This window comes from Myotis yumanensis, unplaced genomic scaffold, assembly GCF_028538775.1.
Source record: "Myotis yumanensis isolate MYYU_CA2020_CCGP unplaced genomic scaffold, mMyoYum1.0.hap1 SCAF_19, whole genome shotgun sequence".
Lineage (NCBI taxonomy): Eukaryota > Metazoa > Chordata > Mammalia > Chiroptera > Vespertilionidae > Myotis > Myotis yumanensis.
In genome coordinates this window covers 1,156,280-1,169,996 of record NW_027223770.1, presented here as the reverse complement: position 1 = coordinate 1,169,996, position 13,717 = coordinate 1,156,280, and positions in this window count along the sequence as shown.

The following is a 13,717-nucleotide window of genomic DNA, read 5'->3' as shown; positions in this document are numbered from 1 at the left end:
GGGCGGGGCCAGGACCCCCGAGCCGCCAGCCAATCAGGGGCCGCGGCCATAAGCTGATATGACGGCGGATCGCGTGACTGGGCCTCGGCGCTCAGCGCGGTCACGTGTGGTGGGCGGGGCCTGGCGCGGGTCGTGGGTCGGGGCCGCGCGGGGCAGACGCCGGTGAGTGTCTTTGCTGTGGGAGCGGCCGGTGGTGTGTGATGACGTGTCCGGGTCGTGGCGTCATCGGCGCTGCCTCGGGCCCGGCCCTGGCGGCCCTGGCGGCCCGGGGAGCAGGTCACCGTCTTCCTGGAAACGGTCCTGCCGGCGGCGCTGCCCGCGGGAAGCGTGGGCTTCCTCTCCGCTGAGGCGAACGGCGGGCCTTCCGTCCCGCGAGGGCGGCGCCCGCGTCCGTCAGGCTCCCGGCCGCCCCGGCTGCCCTGCCGGGAAGGGCGGAATCTGCCCGAACCGGTTTCCGTGGGAGGGTAACGGGCACAGCCTTTCAGGCCCCGGCCGCGCTCCGTGCCCTGCAGGGTCCGGCCCCGGAGGCGCTGGTGCGGGCGCAGGGTTCGCGGGGGCGGCTGTAGCTCTCGGACCCGCACGGGTCGCGCGCGGACAGGCCCCTCTCGGGGCGAGGCGGCTCCCGGCAGCGCGTGCGGCCGGCCCGGCAGGAGCTGTGTCGGGGCTGCGTGTGGTCAGGTCTGAGAGCGTCGCTCTGGCGGGTGGGCCGTCAGGAAAGCTGAGCAGCCGCTCCCTCCGGGGAGAAACAGGAGGAAACACATGACATAGTACTACATATTACAAACACATGACATTACATTACATATTACACACATGACACAGTACTACATATTACAAACACCTGACATGACATTACATATTACACACATGACACAGTACTACATATTACAAACACATGACATTACACACCACACACATGACATAGTACTACATATTACAAACATGTCATTGCATTACACATTACACACATGACACAGTACTACATATTACAAACACCTGACATGACATTACATATCACACACATGACATAGTACTACACATTACAAGCACATGACATTACATATTACACACATGACATAGTACTACACATTACAAACACATGACATTACATATCACACACATGACATAGTACTACATATTACAAACACCTGACACGGGAGGCGACTGCACTCGGGGAGCCCCCCCCTTTTCCTTAGGGCCCTTGGAGGCGCTGCCGTAAGGGGGGGTGAGACTCCAAACACACCTTCTGTGTGCAGTATCGTTTCAAACATCTGTAGTTTGCCTCCTACTTAAAAAAAAAATTTGCCACTTAACATATGAATGTCAGCTCATCAAAACTTTAGACTTCCATATGCTGTAAAATTGCCTCCTACTTTCTAAATCACATTTCTTCTTTGTTATTCTTATTTCACCCTTTAACTTCTTAGATTAAGATTTTTATATTCAGATCTAGGAAAAATAAAAATGTGATTGAAAAGGTATTTACATTCTTTTTCATGCTGTGTGGTTCCCACTAAACCCTTGAGCATCATAGCCGCTCCTCGGACCTCTGATGAATTGCTGCCATTCCATTAGCTCTTTCCCGGCCGGCTCCCTTCAAAGCGCTGGAGGAGGGACGACCAGGGCGGGGAGACGCGGGCCGGGTGCCAGTGCCCTGGGCATGACTAGGGATGTGCTGCTGCCAGCCACACCCAGGGACAGGCCATTAGCCAATGAGGCGTTATTATTTGGGAAAAGAATTCTGTGTAGAAGACGGTGTGGAAGGGGGGTGTGGCTCCGGGAAGGCTTAAGTAAGATCATGAGCAATGGAAAAGGAAAGGCGAAATGAGAGCTACATTTTTTTTTTAAATATATTTTATTGATTTTTCACAGGAAGGGAGAGGGACAGAGAGCCAGAAACATCGATGAGAGAGAAACATCGATTAAGCTGCCTCCTGCACACTCCCCACTGGGGACATGCCCACAACCCAGGTACATGCCCTTGACCGGAATCTAACCTGGGACCCTTCAGTCCGCAGGCTGATGCTCTATCCATCGAGCCAAACCGGTCAGGGCAGAGAGCTACATTTTTTAAGTTGAATTTATTGGGGTGACATTGGTCTGTGAAACCATACAGGCCTCAAGTGTACACGTCAATACACGTCATGCGCACACTGCCTCGGGCACCATCGCCCACCAAGCCTTTCCTCCCCATCCCCCCCACCCCTGCCCACCTCCACCCTCCACCTGTCCCCACACAGAGCTACATTTGCTAGAGCTGGTGAGGCCATTAATGGAACTTGGAACATTGGATGTTTTGGAGAGTTATATAAATATAGAGGGTTCTAGGGCAACATAAATAGACTAGAGGCCTGTTGCACAAAAAGATTCGTGTAATAGGCCTTCCCTTCCCCTGGCTGCCAGCACGGGACCCAGGCCTTCGCTCAGGCCAGAGCCGCCTTCAAAGCCTTCCCCGCTCAGGCCAGAGCCGCCTTCAGTCTTCGCTCCGCTGCTTCCCGCCTACATATGCAAATTAACCACCATCTTTGTTGGCAGTTAATTTGCATATCTCACTGATTAGCCAATGGGAAGCGTAGCGGAGGTACGGTTAATTACCCTTTTGTCCTTTATTAGATAGGATAGGGCCAGAGAGGAAGTAAAATAATTTTACTAAAAACACGAGTGAAATTGTAAGATGGTAGATATTTCACATAGTAATGGGAGATTTCTAAATATGACATCAAAGAGAGAAATATTGACTGTAAAATTTAAAATTACATAGATTTTAAAAGAAATCCGCATACAAATTAAAAAGTAAGTGAATAACCTGAAAATGAACTTTGCAATGTAAATTGATATATCTATTTAAGATACAGTCACAATAACTTGTAAATCAATAGTAAAAGACAAGCTCCCAATTAGGAAAATAGTTAAAGACAGCCTATGGTTAAAGACAGAAGGAAACATACATATGGCCAAAAGAAGAAAGAAAGGAAAAAAGATGTTCAATCTTATTATTAGTTAAATAAATTAGAAAAAGTATTGTGTTCCACCCATCAAAATGACAGATTCAAAAAATGATAGTAAATTGGGGAATAATGTGAAGAAATAGACAAGTACATACATGACTGGTGGAACTAAAAGTCTTGTTTGTTTTTTGTGGTTTTTTTTTTAAATACATTTTTATTGATTTCAGAGAGGAAGGGAGAGGGAGAGATGGAAACATCAATGATGAGAGAGACTCATGGATCGGCTGCCTCCTGCATGCACCATACTGGGGATCGAGCCCACAACCTGGGCATGTGCCCTTGACCGGAATCAACCTTGGGACCCTTCAGTCTGCAGGCTGATGCTCTATCCACTGAGCAAAACCAGCTAGGGCATGCCCATTTTAAATTGTAGTGTGTATTTATTTTTTGCTGTTAAGTTGTATGAGTTCCTTATACGTTTTGTATAGAATCCCTTACCGGATGTTTTATTTGCGAATATCTTCTCCCATTCAATAAATGGTATTTATGTTTTGTTGATTTTCTTCACTTGCAAAAACTTTTTAGTTTGATATAGTCTTGTTTATTTTTTCTTTTGCAAAATATTGCTAACAGCAATGTCAAAGATTTTATAGCCTATGATTTCTTCTGGCAGTTTTATGGTCTTGCCTTTAAGTCAATAATTCACTTTGAGTTCACTTTTGTATATGGTTTAAGAAAGTGGTCCAGTTTCTTTCTTCCTTCCTTCCTTCCTTCCTTCCTTCCTTCCTTCCTTCCTTCCTTCCTTCCTTTCTTTCTTCCTTCCTTTCCTTCCTTTCCTTCCTTTCCTTTCTTTCCATGAATCTGTCCAGTTTTCCCAACACTTATTGAAGAGACTGTCTTTACCCCATTGTTATATTCTTGCCTCCCTTAAAAAATTTTTTAAATTGATTTCAGAGAGGAAGGGAGAAGGAGAGGGAGGTAGAAACATCCATGATGAGAGAGAATCGTGGATGGGCTGCCTCCTGCATGCCCCACACTGGGAATCGAGCCTGCAACCCGGGCATGTGTCCTCACTGGGAATCTGGCCTTGACCTCCTGGTTCAGTTGATGGTCAATCACTGAGCCATGTCAGCTGGGCTTGCTTCCCATACTTTTCAATTACAGTTTACATTTAATATTATTTCATATTAGTTTCAGGTGTACAGCATTGTGGTCAGACAGGATATACTTTGTAAAGTGATCCCCCCAATATCAAGTGCCCACCTGGCACAATACATAGCTATACTATAAACTGCATTCTTTGTGCTGTACTTTACATCCTCGTGACTTCTGTAACTGCCCGTTTGTACTTCTTAACCCCGTCACCATTTCACGCATCCCACCAGTCCCATCCCATTTGGCAACCATCAGTATGTTCTCTGTATCTACGAATCTATTGCTTTTTGTTTGTTCATTTACTTTGTTTTTTAGATTCCACATATAAGGGAAATCATATGGTATTTATCTTTTTCTGACTTATTTCACTTAGCATAATACCCTGTAGGTCCATCCACACGGTTGCAAATGGTCAATTTTTTAAATCTATATATATATAATAGAGAAATATGTAAATTAGCCTAGCTGCTGTAACATGACGACGGAATAGCAGGGACCTGAGCAGCCACAGGATCCCAGTGCTACCAGCCCCCAAGTGGCCAGCACACCCTTGGGCCAATGGGGCCAGAGTCACTGTACAGGGGGCTGCAGATCAGGAGGTCCATGGGCCAGGGGGCTGCAGATTGGGGGGGCTATGTACCAGGGGGCTGTGGACCAGGGGGGCTGCAGATGGGGGAACTGTGGTTGTGGGGGCTGCGGATCAGAGGGGCAGCAGATCAGAGGCCTGCAGCACTGGGAACCCCAGCTCTGAGCCCAGAGTCTGGCCTCAGGGCTGCAGCTGTGGCTGCGCTGCCCAGCAGGGAGCCCCACAATCTGCCCCCACAGACTCAGGAGAGCCAACAGGTCCGTGGGGATGGCCAGAAAGAGGCCTCGCCTGGTGCCCTTTACTTTGTGAGGAGGGCCTGGTGGATGGGAGTTGGGGGCCAGACCGTGACCAGCGATTAGTGTTTGAAGAGGGAGCCTTCAGCCCCGTGGACTTTCTCTCCCAACAAAGCTCCGGCTCCTCCCTGCACTCAGGCCCTGCCAGAGGGCCATGCCGGGCCCATGTGGCCACTGCCCACACCCACTGGTGTCTGCAGTCCCACGTGGGACCATGAACCGTGTCTGAGCCACTCTGAGATGGAGCCCATGTCACCTCTTTAAAGTTTTCATTTTTGCTGATTGGACCTTTGCCTTCTGAGGAGTAGAAGCCAGGATGGTGGGCACAGTGGAGCCCGCAGACGAGCACCCAGGAGCTCCTCGGCTCTGACGGTTCATTCAGAGAAGGCGCCCCCTCTGCCCTCCCTCCCCCCGGCACGGCTCACCTCAGCCTGCAGGGAGCAGCACAGTCACCACTACAGGCATGACCCCAAAGCTGCTTCTGGACCTCGCTCTTCCTCCCTTGGCTCCCAAAGCCCAACACAGCTTGTGGCCAGCCCCACTGACTGGCTGGTGCCCCCAGCACCCTCCGCAGGGCCCTCCCCAGTACCAGACAGGACCAGGCAGCAGGGGGGTGAGGTGGTCCTGGGACAGACTTAGCCCCTGCAAGCTGTGTCACAGTGGATCCTGAGCAGCGAGAACTTACCAATAGGGATGTTTGTGCAGACATTTTAAATAACTTGCACTTTCAAAACTGAATTGAAAATAATAGATTGTTGCTCTAGAGAGCAATGGTTTGACAGGACCCCGAGGTCACCTTGGAGGCTAAAACCAAAAGTTAGATGATAGCAAGTGTTGGCAAGGATGTGGACAAATCCGAGCCCTCACACACTGCTGTCGGAATGGAAATGGTGCGGCCGCTACTCAAATGACTAATATCAGTCACATAGGACCCTGCAACCTGCCACTCTGAGGTATACACCCAAATGAGGCAGCCGGTCACAAAACGCCCATTGTGTATGGTCCCATTCCCATGAAGTGTCTGAAACAGCAGTGTGCAGATGGCTGGGTGGGGCAGGCAGCTGGATGGGGAAGGTGGCACGGGGTTTCTTCTAGAAGCAATACAAGTCCTAAAAGTGACTGGTGTGCCCTGGCTGGTTTGGCTCAGTGGCTAGAGTGTCAACCTGCAGACTGCAGGGTCCTGAGTTCAATTCTGGTCAAGGGCACATGCCCGGGTTGCGGGCTTGATCTCCAGTAGGGGGTGTGCAGGAGACAGCCAATCCATGATTCTCTATCATTGATGTTTCTCTCTCCCTTCCTCTCTGAAACCTATCTATCTATCTATCTATCCTATATAATAAAGAGGTAATATGCAAATTGACCATCACTCAAACACACAAGATGGCTGCCGCCATGTGGTCAAAGATGGCCGCCCCCATGTGGACACAAGATGGCCAGCAGGGGAGGGCAGTTGGGGGCAATCGGGCCAGTAGGGGAGGGCAGTTAGTGGTGACCAGGCTGGCAAGGGAGGGAAGTTAGGGCTGACCGGGCCAGCAGGGGAGGGCTGTTAGGGGTGACCAGGCCAGCAGAGGGCAGTTAGGGGTGACCAGGCTGGCAGGGGAGGGCAGTTGGGGGCAATCAGGCTGGCAGGGGAGTGATTAGGGGTGATCAGGCTGGCAGGCAGAAGCGGTTAGCAGCAATCAGGCAGGCAGGCAGGCAGGCGAGCGGTTGGGAGCCAGCCATCCTAGATTGTGAGAGGGATGTCTGACTGCCTGTTTAGGCCCGATCCTGGCCTAAATGGGCAGTCAGACATCCCTCAGGGGGTCCCAGATTGGAGAGGGTGCAGGCTGGGCTGAGGGACACACACCCCTTTGCACGAATTTCGTGCACCAAGCCTCTAGTTATACTAATAAAAGGGTAATATGCTAATTGGACCGGGAGACCTTCCGGACAAAGCCATGGTGGCGGGGCTGAGGCAGAGGCAGTTAGGGGTGATCAGGCCAGGAGGGGAGGGAAGTTGAGGGCGAGCAGGCCGGCGGGGGCGGGGGCAGTTGGGGGAAATCAGGCCAGCAAGGGGGAGCAGTTGGGGACAAGAAAGCCAGTGGGGGGGGGAGCAGTTGGGGGTGAGCAGGCTGGCAAGCAGGTGAGCAGTTAGGAGCCAGCAGTCCTGGATTGTGAGAGGGATGTCTGACTGCTGGTTAAACTGGCAGTCAGACATCCCCCGAGGGGTCCCAGATTGGAGAGGGTGCAGGTCGGACTGATGGACACCCCCCCCACCCGTGCACAAATTTAATGCACTTGGCCACTAGTTGATCATATAAGTAAGAGTTTACTTCTGAGTTCTCAATTCTATTCCATTGATCTATATTTCTGTTTTTATGCCAATACCATACAGTGTTTTTTTTTTAAGTATGTATTTACTGATTTTTAGAGAGAGAGGATGGGAGAGAGAGGGAGAGAGGAGGAGAGAGGAGGAGAGAGACAGGTTGATTTTTTTTGTTTGACTTATTTATGCATTCATTGGTTGATTCTTGTATGTACCCTGACCAGGAATTGAACTAGAAACTTTGGGGTATCAGGACGATGCTCTAACCAATTAAGCTACCCTGTCAGGGCCATTTTTTTGTGCAATTGTAAATGTAATGTGTTCTTAATATCTCCTTATGATAATTTATTTTTGGTGTATAGAAACACACGAATTTCTGCATATTGATTCTGTATCTTGAAACTTTACTGCTTTCTAATAGTTGCTTTTGTGTGTGTGTGTGTATGTGTGTGTGTGTGTGTGTGTAGCCTTTACGGTTTTCTGTATATAGAATCATGTCATCTGCAAATAGAGTTTTACTTCTTCCTTTCTGATTTGGATGTCTTTTTATTTATTTTTCTTGTCTAATTTCTGTGGTTAAAATTTCCAATATTATATTGAATAGAAGTGGTGAAAGTGGCATCCTTCTTTTGTTTCTGATCCTATATAATAAAGAGGTACTATGCAAATTGACCCTCATGCTCTCACAAGATAGCTGCCTACAACCAGGCTGCCTAACCCCAGTGAGGGACGACCAAATGAATGAACAAGCAGGCTGTGTGGGACAACCAGGCCAGCGGGGGGGTTCCATGAGGGGCAACTAGGCTGTATGGGGGGGGGCAGTTAGGGGTGACCAGGCTGGCAGGGGGGCAGTAAGAGGTGACCAGGCCAGCGGGGGGGGGGGGGCGGGCAGTTAGGGGTGACCAGGCTGGCAGGGGTGTGCAGTTGGGGGCGATCAGGCCAACAGGGGGGCATTTGGGGGTGATTATGCTGGCAGGGTGGGCAGTGAGGGGTGACCAGGCCGTTGGGGGGATGTAGTTAGGAGCAACCAGGCCAGCAGGGAGGGGGCAGTTGGGGGCGACCAGGCTGGCAGGGGGGGAGGCAATTAGGGGTGACCGGGCAGATGGACAGGTGAGCAATTAGGAGCCAGCAGTCCAGGATTGTGAGAGGGATGTCTGACTGCCGATTTAGGCTCCATTCCTGGGATTGGGCCCAAACCAGCAGTTGGACATCCCCTGAGGAGTCCCCGATTGGACAGGGTGTAGGCTGGGCTGAGGGGATCCCCTCGTGCATGAATTTCCTGCACTGGGCCTCTAGTCTTAGAATAAAAGCTTTTACTTTTTCATCATTAAGCATGATATTAAGTAAGAATTTGTCATATATAGCCTTTATTGTGTTGAGATATGTTCTTTCTATATCCATAAATGTTTTTATCATAAATGGTTGTTGAATTTTGTCAAATGCTTTTTTTGCATTTATTGAGATGATTATATAAATTTCACTATTGGGTTTTGTTGATGAGTTGTATTATGTAAATTGATTTACAGATACTGAACTATCCTTGTATCCCTGGGATAAATCCCACTTGATCATAGTGTGTAATCTTTTTAATGTATTGTTAAATTTGTATCTCTTCTTTGTTTCATCTCGGAGAGTTTATATTTCTAGAAATTTATCCATTTCTTATAGATTGTTGAATTTGTTGGGATATAATTGTTTTTAGTATTTTTTATGATTCTCTGTATTTCTGTGGTTTCAGTTGTAATTTTCTTTTATAATTTTATTTATTTGGTCTCTCTCTTTTTCTTGATCAGTTTGGCTAAAGGTTTGTTGATTTTGCTTATTGTCTCAAAGAGCCAGCTCTTAGTTTTATTGATCTCCTCTACTGTTTTTATTTTAATTTCTATTTCATGTAGTTCTGATCTGATTTATTAATATCCTTCCTTCTGCTTACTTGGAGTTTTGTTTTATTGCTTTTTTCCAGTTCATTTAGGTATAGAATTTGATTGTTTATTTGTTTTTCTTTTCTTGTTTCTTGAGGTAGGCTATGAATGTCCCTGTTAAAACTGCTTTTGCTGCAGCCCATACATTTTGAATAGTTGTGTTTTTATTTTCATTTGCTTTAAGATAGTTTTTGATTTCTAGTTTGATTTTCCTTTAGATCCATTGGTGGTTTAATAGCATGTTGTTTAGTCTCCACATATTAATATTTTCCCCCCAGTTTTCTTTCTGTAGTCAATTTTTAGTTTTAGACAGTTGTGGTTGGAAAAGATGCTTGATATGATTCCAATCTTCCTGAATTTATTGAGGCTTCCATATGAAACTAATCTCATAGATATAAGATTTAATACTAGCAGTGGGGAATTAGAGGGGAGGGGCACATAATAGAAAAGAGACTTTCTTACAGAGCCCAGGAAACTGGAGGATGTGTTGCAAGAAAAGAGACAGCACGGTAAAGATAAGGCATCCTCGAGCCTGGATGGCTCATACCTCAGAAGGTACATTTTGAGTGGAGACCAAGGACTGACCTATCTGAAGGGAGCGAATCTTTGCAGCATTGCAGGCAATCTTTGCCAGGACAACGATAGAAATCAGACCCTAGGAACTCAATAGTTTTAGATTTCCCCCCACTGTCTAACCATATATAAACAAGGGCTGATGGAGGTGAAATGTGAGAGTGGTCTTTTCATGGTTGTCACACCTGCTTCTCTCTGAGGTTGCTGGCATCTGAATAATAAAATGCACCATAAAGAGTCAACCTCATCTCTACTTATTTGACTCTGGTAGTGACAGGCAGTAGGACACTTTCTTGTTCCAGCGCCCAGCGCCCAGCGCCCAGCACCCAGCACCCAGCACCCAGCTTGGTGTCCTGGTCCTGCATGGGACTTGTGCTGGGCTGCCTGCTGCTGGCTCTGGGGCTGTGCTGGCGGTGGCCCAGGATCCTGCCCTGTCCTTGCCCTGCCGCCTGGCCCTGGTTCCTCGTGCTCCCCATTGTAGTCCTCCCGTCGTGGGCCCCAGGAAGCTGCCCCGGGTACAGGTTGCCCTTTGAAAAGGTAGCAGACAGGCACACATGTGGGGAGAAGACCTGGACTGCTGCTGTGGCCACCAACACTGGAACCTGCCCGTCTGGTTCCTTCTCCCCTTGGGCAGGAGCTATGCCCACCCAAAGCCCATGGGAACAAACTTGTAAGTTTTTGATTTCTGATTTGACTATTGGTAACACTTGGTCTGTTTAGATTTTTCTCTTCTTGATTCAGTCTTGGAAGAGTGTATGCTTGTAGGAATGGATCCATTTCTTCCAGACCCATCTATGGGCTGGCATATAATTGTAGCATTTTCTTATATCTTTTGTATTTCTGTAGTGTCAATTGTGACTTCTCTTTCATTTTTGATTGTATTTATTTTGGTTCTTGCTCTTTTATTTATTTTTTGAGTCTGGTTAATGGTTATCAATCTTGTTTATTTTTTCAAAGAAACAGCTCTTGGTTTAATTGATCTTATGTATTGATTTTTTAGACTTTCTTTTGTTTATTTCTCCTTTGATAATTATTATTCCATCCTTCTACTCACTTTTAATTATTTTAAATACTTGGTTAATTAGTTAATTAAATGTGAGGTTTTTGTAACACCCTATATTCTGTTATAGTCCCTTTAAGAGATTTACTGTTATGTTGTTTATTTGAGATTTTTCTTTCTTCTTTAGGTAGGCCAATATTGCTATGAATTTCCCTCCAAGAACTGCTTTTGCTGTGTCCCATACAATTTGGGTCTTTGTGTTTTCATTTTTTTTGTGTGTGTCAAGGTATCTTTTGATTTCTTCCTTGATCTTCCTTGATCTTCCTTGATCTTCCTTGATCTCATTGTTTAGTAACATGTTAATAAGCTTCCATGTGTTTGTGTGTTTTTCAGTTTTTTTCCCTTTTAAATGATTTCTAGGTTCATATATTTGTTGTTGAAGAAGTTGTTTAATATGACTTTCATCTTCTTAAATTTATTCAGATTTTTTTGTTGTTGCCTAACATTTGGTCAGAAAAAAGTGTTTCATGTACAATTAAAAATAATGTATATTCAGCTACTTTGGGTGAAATGCTCTAAAAATATGCAATACATATATCTGGTCTAATGTGTAATTTAAAACCACTGTTTCCTTGTTGAATTTATGTCTGCAAGATCTATCCATTGATGTCAATGGGTTGCTAATGTCCCTACCATGACTGTATTACAGTTGCTCTCTCCCTTTATATCTGTCAATATTTGCTTTATATATTTAGGTAATTCTATGTCTATGCTATATCCTCTTTTTTCATGGATTCTTTTTTCCTCATTAAATGTTTGTTTTTTATTATAGCCTATGTTTTCAAGTCTATTTTGTCTGATATAAGTATTTATACCCTACATTTTGTTTGTTTGTTTCCATTTGCATGAAATATATTCCATTTTCTACTTTCAGTCTGTGTATGTCTTTTCACCTGAAGTGGGTTGTAGGGCGCAGCTATAGGGTTGAGGCTCAGACTGACCTGTTGGCAAAGCCACAAACAAGTCCCAGCTTAGAGGGCACAGTCCTCTTAGCATAATTAGGATTGACCTTATGATGCTCCCTAGATCCTTCCTAGGTAACTAATGGGCTGTGGGAGGTGCAGCAAGTGCTGCCAAAACAAGTGAAACTCACAAGAACATTGTAACTATGGTGACCACTACCTTGTTTACCTCTGGCTGTAAAATAAAGGCTCAGCTTGCCTCTGGATCTCTCTCTGTGGCCTCAGCCAGGCACAGGAGACCCACCTAGACCCAGCTTATTCTCTCTGTCTGTCATTTCTACATCCTTTTGCCACCCTCACTCAGGCTTTCGAACCCTTGGCTGAGCTGGCTCGGCACAGTGGGTCTCTTGTAGACAGCCTAGGTATGGGTCTTGTTTTCTTATCCAATCAGCTACCTATGTCTTTTGGTTGTAGAACTTAATTCATTGACATTTAAAATTGATAGATACAGAGCTATTGCCATTTTATTATTCACATTTATGTTCTGTTTTTTTTTTTTTTCTCCTTAAAGAAGTCCTTTTGAAATTTCTTATGATACTGGCTAGGTGATGATTGATATATATATATATATATATATATATCCATCCATCCCAGTGCACAAAAATTTGTGCACTCTGTGGGGGGGGCGGTCCCTCAGACCGGCTGTGCCCTCTCGCAGTCTGGGACCTCTCGGGGGATCACCACCTGCTGGCTTAGGCCTGCTCCCTGTGGGATTGGGTCTAAGCTGGCAGTCAGACATCCCTCTGGCAGCCCGAGAGCCCTCGGGGGATGTCCACTTGCCAGCAGGGAGCAGGCCTAAGCTGCAGTCGGACATCCTTAGCGCTGCTGAGGAGGAGGGAGAGGCTCCCACCACCACCACTGTACTGGCAGCCATCAGCCTGGCTTGTGGCTGAGCAGAGCTCCCCCTGTGGGAGGGTACTGACCACCAGGGGGCAGCTCCTGCATTGAGCATCTGCCCCCTGATGGTCAATGTGTGTCATAGTGACCAGTCATTTCCAGTCATTCTGCTGTTAGGGTCAATTTGCAAATTACCCTTTTATTATATAGAAGTGCCTGGCCAGCCTGGGTGAGGGGCTGATGGCTGTTTGTAGACTGGCCACAGCCCCTCAATGTGGGGGTCCCCACTGGGGTGCCTGGTCATCCTGGGTGAGGGGATGAGGGCCGTTTGCAGGCTGGCCACAGCCCCTACAGGGTGGGGGGTCCTGCTGGGGTGCCTGGCCAGTCTGGGTGAGGGGCTGAGGGCCGTTTTCAGGCTGGCTAAGCCCCCAGCAGGGACCCTCACCCCATGAGGGTGTGGCCAGCCTGGGTGAGGGCCATTTTCAGGCTGGCCACAGCCTCTTCAGGGTAGGGGTTCGCACTGGGGTGCCTGGCCAGCCTGGGTGAGGGGCTGATGGTTTTTTGCAGGCTGGCCACGGCCCCCAGCCACCCAAGCTCTCAGTTGAGGCTGGCTGGAAGCAGGTATCTGGGATTTATTTAGCTTCTATAATTGAAACTTTGTTGCCATGAGCGGAGGCCACAGCTGGCTCAGGGCAGGAGGGAAGCTTGGCTTCCTCCATTGCCTGAGCAACCAAGCCTCCTGCTTGCTCCAGCTCCATGGCTGCCAGCTGCTATCTTGGTTGGGTTAATATGCATATAGTCGCTCTGATTGGCTGGTGGGCGTGGCTTGGGGTGCAGCAAAGGTACAGTCAATTAGCATCTTTGTTTTTTATCAGTGTAGATATATATACTGGAGACCTGGTGTACAAAAATTTGTGCACTCTGCGGGGGGTGTCCCTCAGCCCGGCCTGTGCCCTCTCGCAGTCTGGGACCCCTTGGGGGATGTCCACCTGCTGGCTTAGGCCTGCTCCCCAGGGGATTGGGCCGAAGCTGGCAGTCAGACTTCCCTCTGGCAGCCCGGGAGCTCTCGGGGGATG